The following is a 24,120-nucleotide window of genomic DNA, read 5'->3' as shown; positions in this document are numbered from 1 at the left end:
TCCTCGCAGATGTAACACTTCCTGTTCCCTCTAGGAGGCTTCGCTTTCACTGCTGTCGGTGCTTGGGCTCTGGCTGCTGACTGAGCCCTTGCACCTCCAACCTCCATCGGTTCCCCTCCCCCTCCAGGCGGAGGTGTGGATTGCGCACGCGCTGCTTCTCTTGGAACGAAAGAGAAACTTCTCGCTGCTTCGCGCCCTCCACGTCCTTCATCTCTGCACCATGGACGTTCTTCCAGCCTCACCCCCACAGTCAGCGCCCTTTGGACCACCTCCTGCGTGCTTCGGGGCCTCTCCCCCCTTGCAATTTCATCCTTGACCGCAGAGCTTAGACCCTCCCAGAACAGGTCTCTGACAGGGGGCGAATCCCGGTCCCACTCTAAGGCACTGACCAGCGCAAAAAAGCGGGCGTGGTACTGCCGGACGCTTGCCCTCCCTTGTTTTAGTCCATGAATCTCCCGTCGGGCAAGATCCACATCAATAGTAGACAAAAAACACGCATCCATCGCTTTGATAAAGGCATCTGCATTCTGAAGCGCCGGATCTTTATCCCTCCACAAATTGCGTAGCCACGCTTTAGCATCCCCATGCAAATGGGATAGTATGAACCCCACTTTCTCTTCCTCATCTCTAAAGTCTTTTGCCAGCAGTTGCAGTGCGCACATTACGTCTGCTCGAAAATTGGGGTACTGTTGTAAATTCCCATCGAAGTGAGCCACAAGCCCTCCTGCTCTCCGTGCCAACCCAACCCCCTCCGGTCTGGGTCCTGGCTGCCCGTGTTTAACCCATGCTTCAAACCTGGCGTGGAGATCTCTGTAGGCGGCTGCCGCATCCTCCTCCCTCTTCTTGGATGCCAGTACCTCCGCGTTCAATTGGGTAACTGCCTGTTGCAGCGCTGCAACTGTCTCTGCTTCCGTCATCTCTGCTAACCGTCGTGAGCTTGCTCCCAAACACCGATCCCCTCCTCCAGCTGCCTCTCTCTCCGCTGCGAGATATCAGGTGTCCGAAGCTTTTGTGAGACGGGTCTTACTGTCAGGGCTGCCACCCAGTCCCAGCTCACATAGGACCAAGTCCGCCAGCGTTCACTTTATAAGAGTCTTTATTAAGTTACAGGTTTCATTTCCGAACTGCAGCGTGCAGCTCTACACCTTCTGCCCTAGGTCGGCGAAGACCCGTCTGAGTCCCCGCCTCTTGCACACCAGCTTAATACCCTAGCCTTGCTCCACCTCCTTCGCCTCTCCCTACGTCTCTGGGTCCTTCTGCCCCCCTGGGCCTCCTCCCTTCTACTCTCCTCTGACGCTGACCCCCCTGATCCTTCTGCCTCCTTGCGGCGGGCTTTAGGACCTGGCTCACTCTCCGGGCTGCTTACTGCTCCAGCTTCCGCTGCATTTGAACTTGGCGCGCGCGCCCAACTCTCTACTTTCCTCTTAACCGTTGCCTCGCTCTCTGAGGAGGGCGTGACCACCCCTGACTCGTGCCCTCCCTCCTGCTGACAGCCTCCGGAACCCGATGCCTGGCTACCTTCCTCCCTGCTGCTCTCAGTCTTGAGCGTGGGTCCCGACTTCCAGCTGCTGCCGCTCTCAGTTATGAGCGTGGGTCCCGACTTCCAGCTGCTGCTCTCTGAATCTCCTCTGTTCCCTTCCTCCTGGGGTGTCCCCCCGGATCCCCCCCTTGCTCTGCTCACTGGGGCTCCCTTTTGGGAGTCCTCTGACTCACTGCTTAGGCTTGGAGATCTCGGGTCGTCATCATCACTCATTTTCCCTTCGGATTCCTCCCCCTCGCTCTCTGCTTCCTCCCTTCTCTGCGTCTCTGCTCCTGAACCCCTGACAGTAACTTTTTAAGAGCCGATATTGCGGTAGGAATTCCAAAATAACTATGCAAAACCTACAAAGAGGCTCTCAGGATAATGGAGATTGCGAGTATTCCTGCTCCACAGTCCACATCCTCAGCCAGCAGCCCACAAATCCTGAGACCATAATACTTTTATAAGCTCTTAACGGGACATCAGCTACTTTGTTATACTTTCTTCAACACATGAATATTTTTGAATACTTTTCCAGTGACGTAAATAGCACTTCCGTTTTACTTATTCCGCACAGGAGAGAATCTGATCTGCAAGTCTGAGCTCAACTCCTTCTTTGAAACAGAAAAATACAGAGACTTTGAGAGGTATGTCGTTCCTCTTGCCTGGGAGACTGTATCTTTGTAGGTCTCGTTTCATTTTGTCCTGCTGTATTAGGATCAGGGCCCACCTCGTCCATCATCCTCTTCTCACAAGGACCAGCCAAGGAGAACCCCCCCCAGCAGGGCCAACAACTGTCTTCCCTCTCAGGACTCCCAGCCCCTGGGATTCAGATGAATAATTCCTCCGTAGGGGAGGGGGACTAATAGCTGGGAACTGAAGGACTGCTACTGAAATGGTGGGTGGTTCTGAGAAGGTGGACACAATGGAGCCACCTCAGGAAGTAAATGGTGCAGGATTAGGGAATGTGTGTAGTTGCTTGGAGTGTATCAGAAGATGTTACACATTACGGAGGAAGGAGGAAACAATACAGATATTTAGCTTTTTTAGAAGATGGAGAAAGTGTGTCCCTCCAGATGTTGTTCCAGTAGAACTCCCATCATCCCTGGCCATTGGCCATCCTTGCTTGGGCTGACGGTACTTTGAGTCCAACCACATCTGGAGGGCCAGAGGTGCCCACCGCAGCATAGAGGATTCCTCTAGAGGATCAGACTCACTTGGGAGGTCCAGGTGGGTGTGAGACATGTTTTCAGGGATTATGATTGATACCTAGACTCCAAATCCAAGGTGCCCACACTAAATGAAGGTCTGGATGATACCCTTAATGAGGTCTGGCTTATATTCCAGAAGATGGCCAACCAGAGGATAGATCTGAAGGTTCTGAACTGAGTTACAATCGAGATTCTGAGTTACAATTCAGGCTGAAAAATGGAGTCAGGGATCCTTTTTTAAAAAAAGTTTTTTATTTATACAACAAGAAAAAAACACACACACACAAATACCATATTACACACAAATTACAAAAATAACCATATACACATAATTTTCTTAGCAAACAATAAAACATCTAATGGTCTTAACACTAAAGACCCAACCTCCCGTCTATTCCATATTTCAAAGTCATATTACTTTTTGCCAGTACACACTTTTATCATAATTAAACTTATTCTCAATAAATCTAATTTCTTATATCTACCTTGCAAGTATTACTGAAGTTCCTCGAATGCTGCAACAGAATTTAAACTACTGTATTTATTTTTCAGATAATCTTTGAAAACCTCCCATTTTGAAACAAATTCCTGTTTTGATTTATTCTTTATTTTTTTCTGATAAACCATCTAATTCGGCATATTCTGTCAGCTTTTGGATCCAATCTTGTATAGAGGGGATTTCATTACTCTTCCATTTTGCTGCAATCAAAACTCTTGCTACCACCGTTGCATATAAAAAGATACCCTCCCTCTTTTGTGGAATAGCCAAATCTGTTATTCCCAGGAGGTAGGCCTCTGGTTTTTTATTGAAAGAGATCTTTAGCATTTCTTTCAGTTCTACATGGCTACTCTCCCAGAATACCTGTATTTTCCTACATGTCCACCACATATGGTAGAATGTTCCTGATTCACCGCATCTCCAACAATTACTTGACACATTTTTATACATTTTTGAAAGTTTCCATGGTGTTAGATACCATTGATGTTGCATTTTTTGAAAGTTCTCTCTAATCGTGTAACAATTTGTGAATTTCCAATTGATCTTCCATAAATTTTCCCATTGGGCCATGGTTATTGAATGGCCAAAATCCTGGGACCACTTCACCATTGCCACTGTTACCTCCTCCTCCTTGACTGTCCAGTCAAGAAGGAGTCGATAAGTTTTGGAAAGAGTTTTTCTTTTAGAATTTACAAGATCAGATTCGAATCGGGAAATTTCTGTTGAGAACCCCCTTTGTTTGTCAGATTTAAATTTTTCAAATAACTGATGGTATTGGAACCAGTCTGAGATGTGTTCTCTTATTTCCTCAAAGTTTTTAAATTTTTTTTTGTTATCTTCATTTTTTAGAAGTGTTTTATATGTTGGCCAGCTTTCCTATTTTTCCGTTTTACTGCTACGGCTTCTATTGCAGAAGCAGCAAGATTCAACTTTGGACTCTATTGCGATGTTGCAAATTCAGAGAAGGGAGAATACCCTAAGATTCAGAGGAATAACAGAGGACGCAGAGGAAATAATTGAGAAAAAAATCTCAAAAGAGCTAGCAGCTTGGTTAGACCTAGAAGAAGCAGAAGTAACACAAAAAATAGAAAAAGCATTTAGAGTCAAATCTAATGCAGCAAAAGCAAATAACTGGCCGGCTGACTGTTTGGTCTCTTTTAACTCTATGGATTTCAGAAATAGAATTTTACAAGCTAGCAACAAGAAGAAATTCAAGTCGGAAGGAAATGATATTATTGTCCACAAGATTATTCCAAATCAATTGATAAAAAAGAGAGAATCTTACAAACCTCTAGCCGAGGCACTAAAGGCAAAGGCAGTGGACTATACGTGGGAGTACCCTGAAGGCATCTCCCTTTAAAGGGAAACGTAGAAAGTGCTTGTTGGCATTAGATGCGGACAAGTTCTGGAGAAAGTACCGGAAAGAGCTCAGAGGGAAAAGGCAATTGTTGGGAGAATCAGAGGAAATTGAACAAACAGTTGAGACTTAGGAGACAGATCTAAGAAGGGAATTTATTAAACGTATACTGAGACCTTGAATGTGTAAATTTATTTATTTATTATTTTTTATTAATCCGTTCACGTATCATGAGAAATAAAGTATGGATTATAAATTTATTACTTGGAACGTAAATGGTTTAAATGAAAAATCAAAAAGGAACAAGGTGGAACATATTCTGGTAAAGCAAAAATATGATCTAATCTGTCTGTAAGAAACCCATGCAGCGGAAAAACATAAAAGAGTATTAATAAAAAAAAGATTGGGGCTTGAGTTTATTGCATCAAGTAAAGAAAAAAAGAGAGGGGTGGTAATCTATGTAAAACCTCAGCTGGAGCCAAAACTGCTTTACAATGATGAAAAAGGTCGAACAGTGATTATAGAAGTTAAGATCAATAATGAAAAAGTGATAGTTATTGGAGTTTATGCACCAAATGAAAGAAAATCCGAATTCTATCAATCCTTGGAAGAAAAAGTCATAGAATATCTAGGGGGGGGGGGATTATATTATTAGGAGATTTTAATGGGGTAGTTACTCCAAACATGGAAAGAACAATAAAGAAGAAAGAAAAGAGGCAGAACAAACTCCCAACTGCATTTTTCCAATTAATAGAACTCCTGGATTTGTTTGACTCTTGGAGGTTTAAGAATCCAACAGAGAAAGAATTTACACACTATTCAGAGCCACATAAATGGGCGGGACGAATCGACACGATCTGGACAACAAAGGATTTATTAAATAATATTACAAAAGCAGAAATACATCCAAGGACAATTTCTTTTTTTTTTTTTTTTTTTTTGCATTTTAAAATTTTATTGGTTTCCAACCAGTTATACATTTTTATCCATATCATAACATTCTTATCCATTTTGGACTTCCTTCAACGTTACTGACAATCATTCGTAGTTTTCCCTTTCATACGCATTCCGTTCTTACATATTGCCGTTTTCCCTCCCTTCCTTCATTATTTCTATTCGACAATACTTATTAATTCTTTACAGTGCCTCTTTTAAACCCACCAGCGTTGTATTTACATCACAGTTGTTTTCCAGATACCCCACAAATTTCCCCCAGTCTTGAATAAACTTTTGGTCTTTCGTGTATCTAATTTTCCCTGTTAATTTATCCAATTCTACATATTCTATCAATTTTTCTCTCCACTCTTCCACCGTTGGAATTTCCTCCTGCTTCCATCTCTGTGCTAGCACAATTCTTGCGGCCGTTGCCGCATACTGAAAAAGTTTGCGGTCCTCTCTTTTTATATCTTTCCTTACAATACCCAATAGGAAGATTTCTGGTCTTTTAACGAAGGTATATCTCAGCATCTTTTTCATTTCGTTATAAATCTCCTCCCAAAATTTTTTAATTTTTTTGCATTCCCACCATTGATGGTAAAATGTCCCCTCTATCTGTCTGCATTTCCAGCATTTATTATCTATCTTGTACATCCTTGCCAGCCTTACTGGCGTCATATACCACCTGTAAAGCATCTTCATCATATTTTCTTTCAAAAGCATACAGGCCGTAAATTTTATGTTCACCTTCCATAACCTTTCCCAATCCTCCAAATGGATATTGTATCCAAAATCCCTTGCCCACTGGACCATCACTGATTTCACTTCCTCGTCCTTCGTGTTCCATTCCAACAGTATTTTGTACATTTTCGACAGATTTTTACATTCATTATTCACTATCTCCTTTTGATACCTAGACTCTTTTTCCTCATAACCCCTTTCCTTCACCTCCTTTTTGAACATTTCGTTAATCTGAAAATAGTGCAACCAATCATATGTAAAAACTTTGACCTGGTCATATGGTTTTATTTTCCACTTTCCTCCTTCGTTTGTCACCATTTCTTCATATTTTCCCCACTTTCCTCTCATGTTGATTTTCTTTACCCCCATTATCTCTAACGGAGATAACCAGTGAGGAGTTTTGGGTTCTAAAATGTTTTTATATCTATCCCAAACCTCTATTAGAGCGCCTCTGAAAACATGGTTGCTAAACCCCTTGTGAACCCTCTTTTTGTCGCACCAGAGGTAGGCGTGCCACCCATGTCTGTTATTAAATCCTTCCAAGTCTAAAAGTTCATTATTCTCTAATTTTACCCACTCTTTTATCCAGCACAAACATGTTGCCTCATAGTACAATCTCATGTCTGGTAGGGAGAAGCCACCTCTTTCTTTTATATCAGTCAATAGTTTGAATTTAATTCTGGGCTTCTTCCCTTCCCAGACATATCTTGAGATCACCTTTTGCCAATCTTTAAAATCTTTTGTGCCTTTTATTATGGGAATAGTTTGGAACAAGAATAACAGCTTGGGGAGCACCATCATTTTAATCATTGATATTCGTCCCCAGAAAGATAGTTTCATTCTGGCCCATGTCTCCATATCTTTTTTTATTCTATTCCAAACTGGGGTATAATTGTTTTGATACAAATCAATGTTCTTTCCGGAAAGCCATATTCCCAGGTACTTAACTTTTCTAACTACCTCAATCCCTGTTCTTTGCTGCAGTAGTTCAATCTTATCTTGGTCTAAATTTTTGACAATCATTTTTGTTTTCCCTTTGTTCAATTTAAATCCTGCTAAATTTCCAAATTTCTCCATCTCTTCCAAACTTTCCTTTATGCTTTCTATCGGCTCTTCCACAGTCAAAACCACATCATCTGCATAGGCTTTAACCTTGTACTCGTTAGCCCCTAATGTGACCCCTTTAATTTGTCTGTTTTGTCTTATTGCATTTAGTAAGGTTTCCAGAATCACTATAAATAACAGTGGCGAAAGGGGGCATCCCTGTCTTGTTCCCTTAGCTATTTTAATATCTTCAGAAATGACGTTGTTAACTATCAGTCTTGCTTTCTGTTCTGTGTAGATTGCCCTTATACCATTCAAAAATTCCTGTCCCACCTCCATAACCTCCAAGTTTTTCAACATGAAGTCCCAGACTACATTGTCGAACGCTTTCTCCGCGTCTACAAAAATTAAGCTTGCTGGTTTATCGCACCTATCGGAAAGGAATTCAATAATGTTGACTATATTCCTTGTATTATCACTTATTTGTCTTCCTGGCAAAAAACCAGCTTGGTCTTTATGTATGATTTTTGATAGTATCTTTTTTAATCTTTTAGCTAAAACGCCGGCAAAGATCTTATAGTCCGTATTTAATAGGGAGATAGGTCTATAATTCTTAATCTGTGTTGGGTCCGAATCTTGTTTTGGAATTATTGTAATAAAAGCCTCTTTCCATGTTTCAGGAATGTCCTTTTCTTTTAAGATGTTATTCATTACATCAGTCAGCGGGGCTATCAACTTATCTTTCATTTCTTTGTAATAGCTTGATGTAAACCCATCTGGGCCCGGTGCCTTCCCTCTTTTCAATTCTTTTATCACTTCTTTTACCTCTTCTCTACATATTAGGGCGTTGAGTTGTTCTTTTTGGTCTGTCGGGATCTTCTTCAACATCTTTTCTTCGAGATATCTTTCTATTTTCTCCTTATTATTCCTTTCATTATTCCTATATAGTTGTGTATAAAAGTCCACGAACCCTTTCCTAATTTCTTTCGGGTCTGTAATTTCTTCCCCATTTAATTCAATTTTGTTAATTAGTTTTTGTTCTTTCCTTCTTTTTACCTGCCAAGCAAGCCATTTTCCAGATTTATTTGCAAATTCAAAATTTTTTTGTCTTAACATTTTTATATTCCATTCGACCTCCTTATTTATTAGCATTGCAAATTGGGTTTGTAGAGCCTTTATTTCCTGCCTTATCTTCTCATTATTGGGTTTTTTAATCAATTTTTGTTCGTTGTCCGTAATTTGTCTCAAGATCTCTCTTATCTTTTTTTCCTTGTTGTTCCTTTTCCATGCACTTTGTTGGATACATAGACCCCTCATCACTGCTTTGGATGCATCCCATACCACACTCATTTTTGTCCCTTTATCTGAATTATCTTGAAAGTATTCTGACAATTTTTTCTGTATTTTTTCAACAAATTTTTGGTCGTCCCAAAGATTATCATTCAGTCTCCATCTGAAAGTCCGTTCTTCGAATCCTTTTAACTCCATCTTAATCGGGTTGTGGTCTGAGATAACTTTAGCCTGTATTTCAATTTTTTGGATTCTTGGTACTAATTCGTTCGACACCCAAATTTGGTCTATTCTTGACATTGATTGGTTTGGTTCTGAATGGTACTGTCAGGGGTTCAGGAGCAGAGACGCAGAGAAGGGAGGAAGCAGAGAGCGAGGGGGAGGAATCCGAAGGGAAAATGAGTGATGATGACGACCCGAGATCTCCAAGCCTAAGCAGTGAGTCAGAGGACTCCCAAAAGGGAGCCCCAGTGAGCAGAGCAAGGGGGGGATCCGGGGGGACACCCCAGGAGGAAGGGAACAGAGGAGATTCAGAGAGCAGCAGCTGGAAGTCGGGACCCACGCTCATAACTGAGGGCGGCAGCAGCTGGAAGTCGGGACCCACGCTCAAGACTGAGAGCAGCAGGGAGGAAGGTAGCCAGGCATCGGGTTCCGGAGGCTGTCAGCAGGAGGGAGGGCACGAGTCAGGGGTGGTCACGCCCTCCTCAGAGAGCGAGGCAACGGTTAAGAGGAAAGTAGAGAGTTGGGCGCGCGCGCCAAGTTCAAATGCAGCGGAAGCTGGAGCAGTAAGCAGCCCGGAGAGTGAGCCAGGTCCTAAAGCCCGCCGCAAGGAGGCAGAAGGATCAGGGGGGTCAGCGTCAGAGGAGAGTAGAAGGGAGGAGGCCCAGGGGGGCAGAAGGACCCAGAGACGTAGGGAGAGGCGAAGGAGGTGGAGCAAGGCTAGGGTATTAAGCTGGTGTGCAAGAGGCGGGGACTCAGACGGGTCTTCGCCGACCTAGGGCAGAAGGTGTAGAGCTGCACGCTGCAGTTCGGAAATGAAACCTGTAACTTAATAAAGACTCTTATAAAGTGAACGCTGGCGGACTTGGTCCTATGTGAGCTGGGACTGGGTGGCAGCTCTGACAGTAAGACCCGTCTCCGAAAAGCTTCGGACACCTGATATCTCGCAGCGGAGAGAGAGGCAGCTGGAGGAGGGGATCGGTGTTTGGGAGCAAGCTCACGACGGTTAGCAGAGATGACGGAAGCAGAGACAGTTGCAGCGCTGCAACAGGCAGTTACCCAATTGAACGCGGAGGTACTGGCATCCAAGAAGAGGGAGGAGGATGCGGCAGCCGCCTACAGAGATCTCCACGCCAGGTTTGAAGCATGGGTTAAACACGGGCAGCCAGGACCCAGACCGGAGGGGGTTGGGTTGGCACGGAGAGCAGGAGGGCTTGTGGCTCACTTCGATGGGAATTTACAACAGTACCCCAATTTTCGAGCAGACGTAATGTGCGCACTGCAACTGCTGGCAAAAGACTTTAGAGATGAGGAAGAGAAAGTGGGGTTCATACTATCCCATTTGCATGGGGATGCTAAAGCGTGGCTACGCAATTTGTGGAGGGATAAAGATCCGGCGCTTCAGAATGCAGATGCCTTTATCAAAGCGATGGATGCGTGTTTTTTGTCTACTATTGATGTGGATCTTGCCCGACGGGAGATTCATGGACTAAAACAAGGGAGGGCAAGCGTCCGGCAGTACCACGCCCGCTTTTTTGCGCTGGTCAGTGCCTTAGAGTGGGACCGGGATTCGCCCCCTGTCAGAGACCTGTTCTGGGAGGGTCTAAGCTCTGCGGTCAAGGATGAAATTGCAAGGGGGGAGAGGCCCCGAAGCACGCAGGAGGTGGTCCAAAGGGCGCTGACTGTGGGGGTGAGGCTGGAAGAACGTCCATGGTGCAGAGATGAAGGACGTGGAGGGCGCGAAGCAGCGAGAAGTTTCTCTTTCGTTCCAAGAGAAGCAGCGCGTGCGCAATCCACACCTCCGCCTGGAGGGGGAGGGGAACCGATGGAGGTTGGAGGTGCAAGGGCTCAGTCAGCAGCCAGAGCCCAAGCACCGACAGCAGTGAAAGCGAAGCCTCCTAGAGGGAACAGGAAGTGTTACATCTGCGAGGATCCAGGCCATTTGGCGAAAGAGTGTCCCCGGAGGCTCCACAAGCACACTGCAGCCTCAGCAATGGTGACTGCAGCAACGCAGCAAGGAGAACCCCAGCAGGGAAACGACGATGTCTGGCTGGAGGCAGAGGCACTGGGGCCCAGCCAGACGCATCAGTGAAGCAGTCCCCAGCGATCTTGCAACCCACGGACCCCCTCCCACCCAAACCAGTAGTGCAGCTCACGGCATCTCTCCAGCTACCCGATGGCGTCACTATCGAAGTGCCGCTTTCTGTGGATTCTGGAAGCAACGCAGACTTTATAGCGCAGGATTTTGTGGAGCAGCACGCTATACAGCTACTGCCTGCCACTCTGCCCCTGCAAGTCGTCACAGTGGATGGCAGAGAGTTGCTAGGGGGGCAGGTGGTGAAGCAAACGCCACCGATGGTGATGCGCCTTGGCAACCACAGGGAAGTCATCAGTTTTAATGTCACCCAACTGTCGGACACGCCCATTGTGTTGGGCATGAGTTGGCTGGACAGGCACAGTCCGACACTGGCTTGGTACCAGAGACAGCTGATCTTCGGCTCCTCTTATTGCGCAGAACACTGCATCCTGCCCAGACAGGAGGGAGAGGAGGAGGAATCACAACTGCAGTTGGGAACGTTGCAAGCAGTCCCCCACAAATACGCAGAATTTCTGGAGGTCTTCTGCGAGAAAGAGGCTGACAAGCTACCACCGCACAGGCAATATGACTGCAAGATTGACCTCCTACCAGGGGCGACGCTGCCGAAAGGGAAGCTGTATTCCATGTCTGAGGACGAATTACAGGAACTCAAACAGTTCATAGATCACAATTTGCAGCGCGGTTTCATCCGGGAGTCCAGGGCAGTAGGGGGCAGTCCTGTTTTCTTCGTGAAGAAGAAAGACACGCCCCAAAAAAGACTGGTGGTGGATTTTCGCCTCTTAAACAAGATGACCAAGCCTTCTGATTTCCCCATGCCCAGGATTGACGACCTACTAGCGACGGTGCGCAAGGGACGCGTGTTCACCAAGTTGGACCTGCGAGGTGCGTACAATCTCATCCGCATGAGGGAGGGCGATGAGTGGAAGACAGCCATGTTCACGCCTCTGGGCACCTACGAATACAGAGTGATGCCGTTTGGATTGCAAAACGGTTCTCACTGTTTCCAAGCTTTCATGCATCATGTGTTGGCGGGACTCCTTTACAAGAAGTGCGTCTGCTTTCTGGATGACATCCTGATATTCTCCGAATCGCAGCAAGCCCATGACCAAGATGTTCGGGAGGTGCTGAAGAGGCTGCAGCAGCATAGACTGTACGCCAAACTGGAGAAGTGCCAGTTCGACACGACGGAGGTGGATTTCTTGGGTTACAAGTTGTCGGACAAGGGGCTAGCCATGGACAGCGCCAAGGTTCGTGCGGTGTTGGATTGGAAGAGCCCGCGCAACCGGAAGGAGGTCCAGCGGTTTGTCGGCTTCGCCAACTTCTATCGCAAGTTTATCAAGGGGTTCGCGATGCAGACGGCGGCCATCACGGACACGCTAAGCTCCAAGAAAAAGAAATTCATCTGGACGGAGCAGGCGGAGCAGTCCTTTCAGGCACTCAAGCGTCTCTTCGCGTCGGAAGAGCAACTGCTGCATATCGACCCCAGCAGACCGATGCGGGTAGAGACAGACGCGTCCGATAGAGCAGTGGGAGCTGTCCTGCTGCAAAGGGACCCACAGGGGGTCTGGAGGCCGGGAGCGTTCTACTCCAGAAAGCTCAGCAAGTCGGAGCAGAACTACACCATCTGGGACAGGGAGTTGCTGGCCATTCATGCAGCTTTCAAGGCGTGGAGGCACTTCCTGATCGGCGCCAAGCACACGGTGCAGGTCTGCACGGATCACAAGAATCTGGAGCACTGGCGCACGGCTCAGTTCCTGAACCAGAGGCAGATACGTTGGGCGGAGTTCTTTGCTGACTTCAATTTCCGAATAGAGTACGTCCCAGGCGACACCAACGTCATGGCGGATGCACTGTCCCGCAAACCGCAATACCTCGAAGAGGCGACGCCAGCAGCAGCCATGCACATCTTCGCGCCAACAGCGTGGGCGTGCGCTTCAGCCACAGTAGACCTGGATGCGGTGCGGCGGGCGTTGCAGGACGACTCCTTCGCGCAGGCGAAGATGGCAGAGGTGCACAAGGGCACGGCGAAGGGCGACGAGTTCCAGATACGAGACGGCTTGCTCTTACGTAAAGGGGCCATCTACGTGCCGGGAGACGAACTTCGCGCCAGGGTACTGCAGCAGCTGCACGACGCACCCACGGCCGGGCACTTTGGCACGGAAAAAACGGTGGAATTAGTCGCAAGGGACTTTTGGTGGCCCAGACTGAGAGGGGAAGTCGCGGACTACGTTGCGAGGTGCGACACCTGCCAGAGGGCCAAACCGGTGCACAAACCACCAGCGGGACTGCTGGAACCGCTGCAAACGCCGTTTGAACCGTGGGAGAGAGTGGCCCTGGACTTTGTTACGGATCTACCCAGCTCGAGAGGCAAGACAGCTGTACTAGTGGTGGTGGACTTGTTCACCAAGATGGCACATTTCATTCCGTGTGCGAAGGTGGCCACGGCGGAACAAACCGCCAAACTGTTCATAGATCACGTGTTCAAAGTGCATGGTCTGCCGCGGTCTATCCTGTCCGACCGCGGGCGCCAGTTCGTCTCGAATTTCTGGCAGAAGCTGATGAGTTTTCTAAATGTCAAGGTCGATCTGGCATCAGCAAGACACCCGCAGACCAACGGGCAAGCAGAGAGGGTCAATGCCATCATGCAGCAGTACCTGAGATGCTATGCCAATCAACAACCTGCGACCTGGGTGGATTACCTGCCGCTCGCCGAGTTCGCTTACAACAACACGAAGCACGTGTCCACAGGGGTGACGCCGTTCTTCGCCAACAATGGGAGGAATCCCAGAACCTTCCCGGGACGGGAGAGAGTGGGGGACGGAGGACCACAGACGGCGGACGCGTTCGCGTCAGAGTTGCAGGCGGTACACGATCAACTCAGACGGCAGCTGGAGCTAGCTAAGCACGCCTACAAGGTGCAAGCTGACAAGCACAGGCGGGTTGGCGAAGAGATCCAAGTGGGAGACTGGGTCTGGTTGGCAGCCCACGCAGTGCCGACCAGGTCACTAGCCAAGAAGAAGTTGGGGCACAAGCAAATTGGTCCGTACCAAGTCGAAGCACAGATCAACCCGGTAGCCTTCCGACTGGCGCTGCCGGAGGGTTCCAGAATGCATCCGGTGTTCCACAGGTCGGTGCTCACTCCCTACAAGGCACCTCACAGATTCCAGGAGCCAGGGACGGCACCGAGTCCGTTCCGGGAGCGGACGGAGACGCGAGGGGTGACGCAGCAAGACCCCATCAACGAGGTCACGGAGATTTTGGACTCCAGATGGGGGGAAGAGGGAGTCGAATACCTCCTAGCCAGAGAGGGCACCCGGGCCAGCGCCAATAGCTGGGTGCCAGACTACGCTTTGGAGGAACCCCTGCTCAAGGACGAGTTTCATGCCCTTTTCCCACACAGACCCATGCCAGCGAGCTTCTTCGACGACTGGCTGTTCACGCCCACACTTTCTTCCAGCACGTTCCATGGATTCGACTCGGACGGGGAACCCGCACTGAGCACCCGTTCCCCAGAAGGATCGCCGGCGGGTTCGGCGTCAGACACCTCGTATTGGTGGGACGATCGACCGGAGGAGCAATGGCGCCGGAAGTGGCTGGAGATGCCAGGTCGAGCGACCGACACAGAGACTGACATGGACGTGTTCGGGGAGGACCTTGGGTTCGAGCACGGCGGTACAGAGATGGAAGCGGAACAGGTCAACGTCGGCGACCGCGAGGAGAAAGACTCGGAGGTCTTCAGTTGGCGGCCAACCACGGGGAGCGAACTGTATCCGGCATTCCCTCCCGTGATGATGGAGCACCCAGCACCCACACCTGAAAGCGGGGAGGGGGGAAGGGGGGGCTTCGAGGGGGGGATGGATGTCAGGGGTTCAGGAGCAGAGACGCAGAGAAGGGAGGAAGCAGAGAGCGAGGGGGAGGAATCCGAAGGGAAAATGAGTGATGATGACGACCCGAGATCTCCAAGCCTAAGCAGTGAGTCAGAGGACTCCCAAAAGGGAGCCCCAGTGAGCAGAGCAAGGGGGGGATCCGGGGGGACACCCCAGGAGGAAGGGAACAGAGGAGATTCAGAGAGCAGCAGCTGGAAGTCGGGACCCACGCTCATAACTGAGGGCGGCAGCAGCTGGAAGTCGGGACCCACGCTCAAGACTGAGAGCAGCAGGGAGGAAGGTAGCCAGGCATCGGGTTCCGGAGGCTGTCAGCAGGAGGGAGGGCACGAGTCAGGGGTGGTCACGCCCTCCTCAGAGAGCGAGGCAACGGTTAAGAGGAAAGTAGAGAGTTGGGCGCGCGCGCCAAGTTCAAATGCAGCGGAAGCTGGAGCAGTAAGCAGCCCGGAGAGTGAGCCAGGTCCTAAAGCCCGCCGCAAGGAGGCAGAAGGATCAGGGGGGTCAGCGTCAGAGGAGAGTAGAAGGGAGGAGGCCCAGGGGGGCAGAAGGACCCAGAGACGTAGGGAGAGGCGAAGGAGGTGGAGCAAGGCTAGGGTATTAAGCTGGTGTGCAAGAGGCGGGGACTCAGACGGGTCTTCGCCGACCTAGGGCAGAAGGTGTAGAGCTGCACGCTGCAGTTCGGAAATGAAACCTGTAACTTAATAAAGACTCTTATAAAGTGAACGCTGGCGGACTTGGTCCTATGTGAGCTGGGACTGGGTGGCAGCTCTGACAGGTACGTAAATTGTTTTTCTAACGGATGCCTAAATCTCCAGATGTCAATTAGGTTACAGTTCTTAATCATCATAAAAAAAGTCTTTGGCAACTTCCCTTCTTTATTCTTTGTTTCCCTCAATCTATCCATTTCTGTTGATACCACGCCGTTCATATCTCCCATTATTATAATTTTTTTATCCATATATTCAAATAGTTTTTCTTCCAATAATCTAAAGAATTCTGTCTTGTTCCCATTTGGGGCGTAGATTCCAACAATTATCAGTTCTTCACCTTGCCATTTAATCTGAGCCGCTATTATTCTTCCTTCCTCATCCTTAAATAGTTGGCGGGACTCAATTTTATTTTGAATATATAAAACCACCCCTCTTTTTTTCTTTTTGTCTGAAGATACAAATTCGTTCCCTAACCTTTTATTAATGAGGATCTTCCTGTGTTTTTTGGCCACGTGTGTTTCCTGTAAGCATATGATATCCAAGTTCTTCTTCTTTAAAATACGTTCAATTCCGTTCCGTTTCTTCTTATTGTTCATTCCATTAATATTCCAGTTCCATAATTTTAACGTCATTCTCCTTACCACTATCTGGATTTAAGAATTTAAACTTAAGGTCTTTCTGTCTCTTCTCCTTCTTCTTCTTCTTCCTCTTCGTCCGACTCTCTTCCGCTCTGTTCTTCTTCTTCACCTAATTCAAATTCCTCCTTCTTTCTTAGTCCTCCTTCTGCTCCTTTAATCTCTTCCTCTCCTTGTTGTAATTCTTTGTATCTTCTTGTGAATTTCCCTATTTCCTCAGGGCTTAACAATCTTCTTTTAACTCCTTTGAAAAAGAAAGAGACACCCTCCGGGAATTCCCATCTAAAATCGATCTTATTTTTCTTAAGTAGTTGCACCAGTGGTTTGTAAGCTTCTCTTCGTTTCAACAGCCTTATTGGAATGTCTTTAAATATAATTATGTAATTCCCGTCAATGTACAGTCTCTTCTCTCTGTTCCTTTGCAAAATCAAATTTCTCATCTCTCTATCCTTAAAGGTAATTAGACAATCGCCTGGGAATTTCTTTAATCTATTTGACTTAATTTTCATTCTGTAGGCATTCTGTATTGTCATTGCCAATTCCTCTTCCGGAAGCTCCATCCACTGCGCAATTTCTTTTATTAATCTTTCTCTTATATTTTCGTTTTGCATTTCTGGAACTTGCCTCAGCCTTAAATTAACCTCTCTCTGTTTCAGTTCGTTCATTGCGATAGAATCCTTTATTTCTTCTTGTATTTTGTTTAGTTCTGCAATCTCATTTCTCATTTTCTCCTCTTCCCTTTTCATCTCTTTCATTTCCTGTTTTGTCTTTTTTAATCCTTCATCCACTCTCCTTGAGACCTCCTTAATCTGTCCTTTTAATTCACTGACTGTCTCCTCAATCTTCTTATCCATTTTTCCTATTTTATTATCTACCTGTTCCAACTTCATCTCCAAATTCTTTTCGCTTTGTTTTATTTCTGCAAACATCTTTAATATTTCTGTTCTAAATTCTGTTTCCTGTTTTGAAGCTCTCCTGTCTGTTGGGGTCCCCCCCTCTCCCCCTTTTTTCTGTGTGTGCGACATATTCCTCAGTGTTTCGATAACAGATATGTAAACTGTATTTTCCTATGTAGTTATAGTTCCAACACTGTTATATACTGTTAAACACTATTAATCTGACCACCAAAAACCAGGAGATGTCACCTGTATAAGGAGAAAAGAGCAGAGAAAAGAGAAAAAACTAACGCCTAAAAACTGTAAACACAAAAATTGCAGAACACAACTTCCTTACACTTTCACCTCAAAGTCCTAGATATTATCTTAATTATTGTCCCTTCTCCTGCCAAGTTGAGGGGGTTAGTTGTCTGTCCACGTTCTTCTTGCCCCTATTCGGGCTAATCCAAATCAGGTTGGTCCAGCTGACCTTCTTGCCCCTATTCGGGCTAATCCATCCAGAGCGTTAAACAGGTAGAACTCTAGTTATAGTCTGAGTAATCCAAAAGGCAATGTCCTTAGTTCAAATTACAGTCAGCTTACCACTTCCAATGTGATCCAATGTAGTTCAAATTTTAATATTAAAACTGAATAATCCCAAAGATGTAATCCAATAATAAAGGAGGTATCTCTCCAACACAGTTATCACATAAATATTTCTCAAAGCCTAAATTACCTCCTTCTAAATTTCAGCTTAATATTGGTTTGAAACACTGAAAGGATAGTTCCACCAACATCAGCCACTAGGGGGATAGCTCTTCCAACTTAGGGAGAGATAGTCTTTACAACATATTCCACACTGCCTATTTCCAGCTGTTCATATTGGTTTAGTTTAATTTTTTAACTTTAACTCTCATTTATTTAAAGTCCTTAGCAAAAATTTAGAGAGAAAAAAGTGAACAAAAACAGTGGTGAACAAAAAAGGGGAACCTTCAGATGCTTTCCCCCTTATCTGAAAGTACTTTAAAGTAATTTAATATGGCGTCGGAGGTCCTTCTTACTTTCCAGTTAATATGGCGTCGAAGTTTCTTTAAATTTAGTAGTCTCTTCGCAAAAGCATTCACCAATAGTCCTCTCTGTTTCCTATAACTTCACTTATTGTAGCTACTGAGGATCTTTAATTCACACAGTTCTCTGCTCCCCCTTTGTTCCTCCCTTTCTTCTTTTTCTTTGTAAGAAAGTTACTTTTTAACTTGGCACAAATCCAAACAAACACAGGGGAGACAGTTACAATAGCCGCTAGCGGCAGCTTACTTTCACTTTTGGCTCTGCAATCAGCGCTGCGTCTTTTTCATTGAAGCCAGACAAACCGCTGAACTCGGAATCTTCTCCTTTTAACCGGAGGCTTTCTTATTATTTTAAATCACCAGTTCTCAAGGTCTTAAGTAGCAAATCCGGTTTTCTTTGTATTGAGAGCGGAGCGCTAAACCCTGCAGGCTCGGGGCTTCGCTATTCTGCCGCTGCAATGGCTGCCCGATTGTCTGCTGCCCGTACCGTCGCTCTCTTCACCTCCTTCCAGAGGTTACCTGGCGACCAGGAGGACAGTTTTGACGCCGCCGGGAACCTAGACCTCTGCGCCCTAAAAACCCCCCTTTTCGGCCAGAATAGCTAGGGCTTTCTCACCGAAAAAAACCTCGCCTGATGGTATTGGAACCAGTCTGAGATGTGTTCTCTTATTTCCTCAAAGTTTTTAAATTTTTTTTTGTTATCTTCATTTTTTAGAAGTGTTTTATATGTTGGCCAGCTTTCCTATTTTTCCGTTTTACTGCTACGGCTTCTATTGCAGAAGCAGCAAGATTCAACTTTGGACTCTATTGCGATGTTGCAAATTCAGAGAAGGGAGAATACCCTAAGATTCAGAGGAATAACAGAGGACGCAGAGGAAATAATTGAGAAAAAAATCTCAAAAGAGCTAGCAGCTTGGTTAGACCTAGAAGAAGCAGAAGTAACACAAAAAATAGAAAAAGCATTTAGAGTCAAATCTAATGCAGCAAAAGCAAATAACTGGCCGGCTGACTGTTTGGTCTCTTTTAACTCTATGGATTTCAGAAATAGAATTTTACAAGCTAGCAACAAGAAGAAATTCAAGTCGGAAGGAAATGATATTATTGTCCACAAGATTATTCCAAATCAATTGATAAAAAAGAGAGAGAATCTTACAAACCTCTAGCCGAGGCACTAAAGGCAAAGGCAGTGGACTATACGTGGGAGTACCCTGAAGGCATCTCCCTTTAAAGGGAAACGTAGAAAGTGCTTGTTGGCATTAGATGCGGACAAGTTCTGGAGAAAGTACCGGAAAGAGCTCAGAGGGAAAAGGCAATTGTTGGGAGAATCAGAGGAAATTGAACAAACAGTTGAGACTTAGGAGACAGATCTAAGAAGGGAATTTATTAAACGTATACTGAGACCTTGAATGTGTAAATTTATTTATTTATTATTTTTTATTAATCCGTTCACGTATCATGAGAAATAAAGTATGGATTATAAATTTATTACTTGGAACGTAAATGGTTTAAATGAAAAATCAAAAAGGAACAAGGTGGAACATATTCTGGTAAAGCAAAAATATGATCTAATCTGTCTGTAAGAAACCCATGCAGCGGAAAAACATAAAAGAGTATTAATAAAAAAAAGATTGGGGCTTGAGTTTATTGCATCAAGTAAAGAAAAAAAGAGAGGGGTGGTAATCTATGTAAAACCTCAGCTGGAGCCAAAACTGCTTTACAATGATGAAAAAGGTCGAACAGTGATTATAGAAGTTAAGATCAATAATGAAAAAGTGATAGTTATTGGAGTTTATGCACCAAATGAAAGAAAATCCGAATTCTATCAATCCTTGGAAGAAAAAGTCATAGAATATCTAGGGGGGGGGGATTATATTATTAGGAGATTTTAATGGGGTAGTTACTCCAAACATGGAAAGAACAATAAAGAAGAAAGAAAAGAGGCAGAACAAACTCCCAACTGCATTTTTCCAATTAATAGAACTCCTGGATTTGTTTGACTCTTGGAGGTTTAAGAATCCAACAGAGAAAGAATTTACACACTATTCAGAGCCACATAAATGGGCGGGACGAATCGACACGATCTGGACAACAAAGGATTTATTAAATAATATTACAAAAGCAGAAATACATCCAAGGACAATTTCAGATCATAGCACAGTCTGGGTTAACTTTAAAGGAAAAGAAGAAAAGATTAAAAGGTGGCAACTTAATGAGAGTATGTTAAACGATGAAAAAACTGTACAGAAGGCCAAGCAAATCTTAGAAGAATATTTTAAGTTTAATTTAAATCAAGGAGTAGATCTAGAGACGGTTTGGGATGCGGGTAAAGCCGTCATAAGAGGCTTCTTTATCCAACAAAACGCATTCCAAAGGAAAATAAAGGAGAAGAAGAAAATGGAGATTTGGGAGGAAATTAGAAAAAAGGAAAGGATCCTTTTCCAAAAACCAGATGATGAACTAATTAAGCAAAATATAAAAATTTTACAGACGCAATTCTCCATGATAATAAACGGAGAGACAGAATGGAAGATAAAATGGTTGCAACATAGAAATTTTGAGTTTGCAAATAAACCTGGCAAACTTCTGGTCTGGCAATTAAAGAAGAAAAAGGAAGATAGAATTATCAATAAAATTAAAATTAAAGACAAATGGATTCAAGAACCGAAGGAAATTAGTAAAACTTTTGCTAGTTTTTTTGGAAAACTATATAAAGAAGGTCCAGAGACTCTAGAAAAAATAATTGATTATTTGGGCAAAAATAAACTACCAATAATACTGAAATCTTGAACTCACCAATAACAGCTATGGAGGTGCAACAAGCTATACAGAGATCAAAATTAGGAAAGACACTGGGCCCAGATGGTCTCCCAGCTAATTAGTATAAAAAGTTAGAACAGGCATTATTTCTTCCCATGAAAGACCTAATGAATAATCTGGCAACTGGAAAGCTACCGAAAACCTGGAAGGACAGCTTTATTACTCTAATCCACAAACAGGGAACAGATGCCTCAAACATGGCCAATTACAGACCCATTGCACTGCTAAATAACGATTACAAGATATTTGCAGACATTCTTGCAAATAGATTAAAAATGGTGCTGAAAGAGATAATTCATAAAGATCAAACTGGATTTCTTCCCGGACGATTTATGCAATCCAACATGAGATGTGTGATTAATGTATTAGAATATTTGGATATTAAAATTGATAAACCAGCAGCTATTATGTTGGTGGACGCTGAAAAAGCTTTTGACGTGTCCTGGAAATTTATGAAAAAATTAATGGAAGAAATCGGACTGGGAGAAAATATTTGTAAAGGAATGTCTCAGGATGTGAGACGTCATACAGAACTGTTTAACCCTGTAATTTCTGGTTCTCCTCACAAGAAACGGCAGCCTTGCCATACGTCTGGGTGGACCTTTTGCCGATCCTGTGAAAATCCTCCTCGATTCCCAGGGGGGAACAGACCTATGGCAGCCCTACCTTCTCAACCTTCTTGATATGGTCCAAAGGGAAGCAGAGCAATATTTTTGGCCCCAGCTTGGCCCCAGGAGTTACCGGAGGAGGCGTACAAGGACTCCATCCAACATCTTGCAATGTATTAGGACCGATAGAAGCTCCATATAAAGCACTCAGGAGTCCAGCTGTGTTGCAAGGAGAGCTTTATTCCAGCTGCAGTCCTGCAGCATCATAAAGTACCATAAATCAGCCTTCCTACATACAGGGGAGAAGCCAGTGTGGAGAAGTCAAGCATACCTCTGTATACTAGCTGGCTATAGACAGGCAGGGCCCCATCTCTTGGGATGCTGACTCACCACATGAAACTGTGTCAGCATTTCCACTTAGCTTAGTGTTAACTCCTTGATACCCACAACACTCCAACACAATCGTCTTAAGGACTCCACTCCCGATTTGTGTAACGTTTACTTCTTAGCCTCTTCTTTTCCTGAAAATATTCACGCAAGGCAGCAGAGGTTTAGGATCAGTGTTTTCCTTCTGCTGCTTGGCCTCCCTTCCCAGGTTGATGAGCCCCTCACTTCCCTCTACGGCACTTGCAGAAACCACCTGCTTGACCATTGGAGACACTATTGGTCTCGTCTGCTCATTGTGCCAGAGCCTGTCATCGCATGCAGTGAAAGTCCCCGACTCATCAAGGGATTGAGACCCATCAATTATCCTCAACTGGTTTAGATGGCCTGTCGAAGCTTTTCCTGGGTTGTGTCTGCTGTTGCATGCTGACAGCGTCTAGGACCCACAGGTGAGAGCTGAGTACAGGTTGGGGATTAATGGTGGACCAATCGCCCCAGAAGGAGCCCTATATGTCCCCCACGAAAGGTACTATCCCAGCCCCAACACCCCATGACATAATACTATTAATGTATTTGATAGATCAGAAATAAATTTGTGTCTCCAGCAATAAAACTAACAGCTTCATCCCATGAATGAATCAATGCTAAATATCCAAGGCTGAAGTTTCCATTAAGTACAGTTATATATTGATGTTTAATATCGAGCTTCTTCAGTGTGACACAGATTCCACTTTGAAATAGAGGAGGTACGTCCAGGAGTGATGCAAATGGAGAAAGGACAGTGAGAGAGGCCTAGGCAGAGAATTTACACTAGGATAGCCCTGTGTCAGAAAACGGGCACGAGATCTGGTGGCACATCATAATTATAAATACTAATTGGGATGACTGCCAATTGAACTTGATGTGTATCATCTTCCTTTGTTCTCTCCCTTGAAACACCAACAGGATTTTGTCTCCCTGCACTCTGAAGCAGACGATGGAGAAGGCAGGCAAGAGTTCTGGGGGGCCATCTGTAAATTCAAAAGGAATAACGAAGAAACCGTTTGAATGTATAGAGTGTGGAAAGAGCTTCAATCGAAGTGAAACCCTTAGAAAACATCATCGAACTCACACAGGGGAGAAACCATTTAAATGTATGCAGTGTGGGAAAACCTTCAGTCAAAGCGGACACTTAAGACTACATCAACGAACTCACACAGGTGAGAAACCATTTGAATGTATAGAGTGTGGAAAGAGCTTCAGTCAAAGTGGACAATATAGACAACATCAACGAACTCACACAGGGGAAAAACCATTTAAATGTATAGAGTGTGGAAAGAGCTTCAGTCGAAGGGGAAACTTTAGAATACATCAGCGAACTCACACAGGTGAGAAACCATTTGAATGTATAGAGTGTGGAAAGAGCTTCAGTCAAAGTGGACAATATAGACAACATCAACGAACTCACACAGGGGAAAAACCATTTAAATGTATAGAGTGTGGAAAGAGCTTCAGTCGAAGGGGAAACTTTAGAATACATCAGCGAACTCACACAGGGGAGAAACCATTTAAATGTATGCAGTGTGGGAAAACCTTCAGTCAAAGCGGACACTTAAGACTACATCATCAAACTCACACAGGGGAGAAACCATTTAAATGTATAGAGTGTGGAAAGAGCTTCAGTCAAAGTGGACACTATAGACTACATCAACGAACTCACACAGTGGAGAAAGCATTTAAATGTATAGAGTGTGGAAAGAGCTTCAGTCAAAGTGAGAAACTTCAACAACATCATCGAACTCATACAGGGGAGAAACCATTTAAATGTATAGAGTGTGGGAAAAGTTTCAATAAAAGTGGACACTATAGAGAACATCAGCGAACTCATACAGGGGAAAAACCATTTAAATGTATAGAGTGTGGAAAGAGCTTCAGTCTAAGTGAAACCCTTAGAAAACATCAGCGAACTCACACAGGGGAGAAACCATTCAAATGTATAGAGTGTGGAAAGAGCTTCAGTCAAAGTGGACACTATAGAGAACATCAGCGAACTCATACAGGGGAAAAACCATTTAAATGTATAGAGTGTGGAAAGAGCTTCAGTCTAAGTGAAACCCTTAGAAAACATCAGCGAACTCACACAGGGGAGAAACCATTCAAATGTATAGAGTGTGGAAAGAGCTTCAGTCAAAGTGGACAATATAGACAACATCAACGAACTCACACAGGGGAAAAACCATTTAAATG

General features: G+C 45.0%; 1 protein-coding gene across 1 annotated transcript in view; it reads left to right on the top strand.

Moving 5' to 3' along the window:
* The first annotated feature begins 2,149 nt into the window (after positions 1-2,149).
* The window catches only part of LOC309525799 (uncharacterized protein), a 47,514-nt gene continuing 25,543 nt past the window's right edge, over positions 2,150-24,120 (top strand). Inside the window, exon 1 of the mRNA XM_082211382.1 lies at positions 2,150-2,166. The gene's annotated coding sequence lies outside the window, so the exon portion shown is untranslated. The remainder of the gene's footprint in view (positions 2,167-24,120) is intronic.

The sequence above is a fragment of the Podarcis vaucheri genome (genome assembly GCF_965113315.1).
Source record: "Podarcis vaucheri genome assembly, chromosome: 2".
Classification (NCBI taxonomy): Eukaryota; Metazoa; Chordata; class Lepidosauria; order Squamata; family Lacertidae; genus Podarcis; species Podarcis vaucheri.
This window is presented reverse-complemented; position numbering and strand designations above follow the sequence as displayed.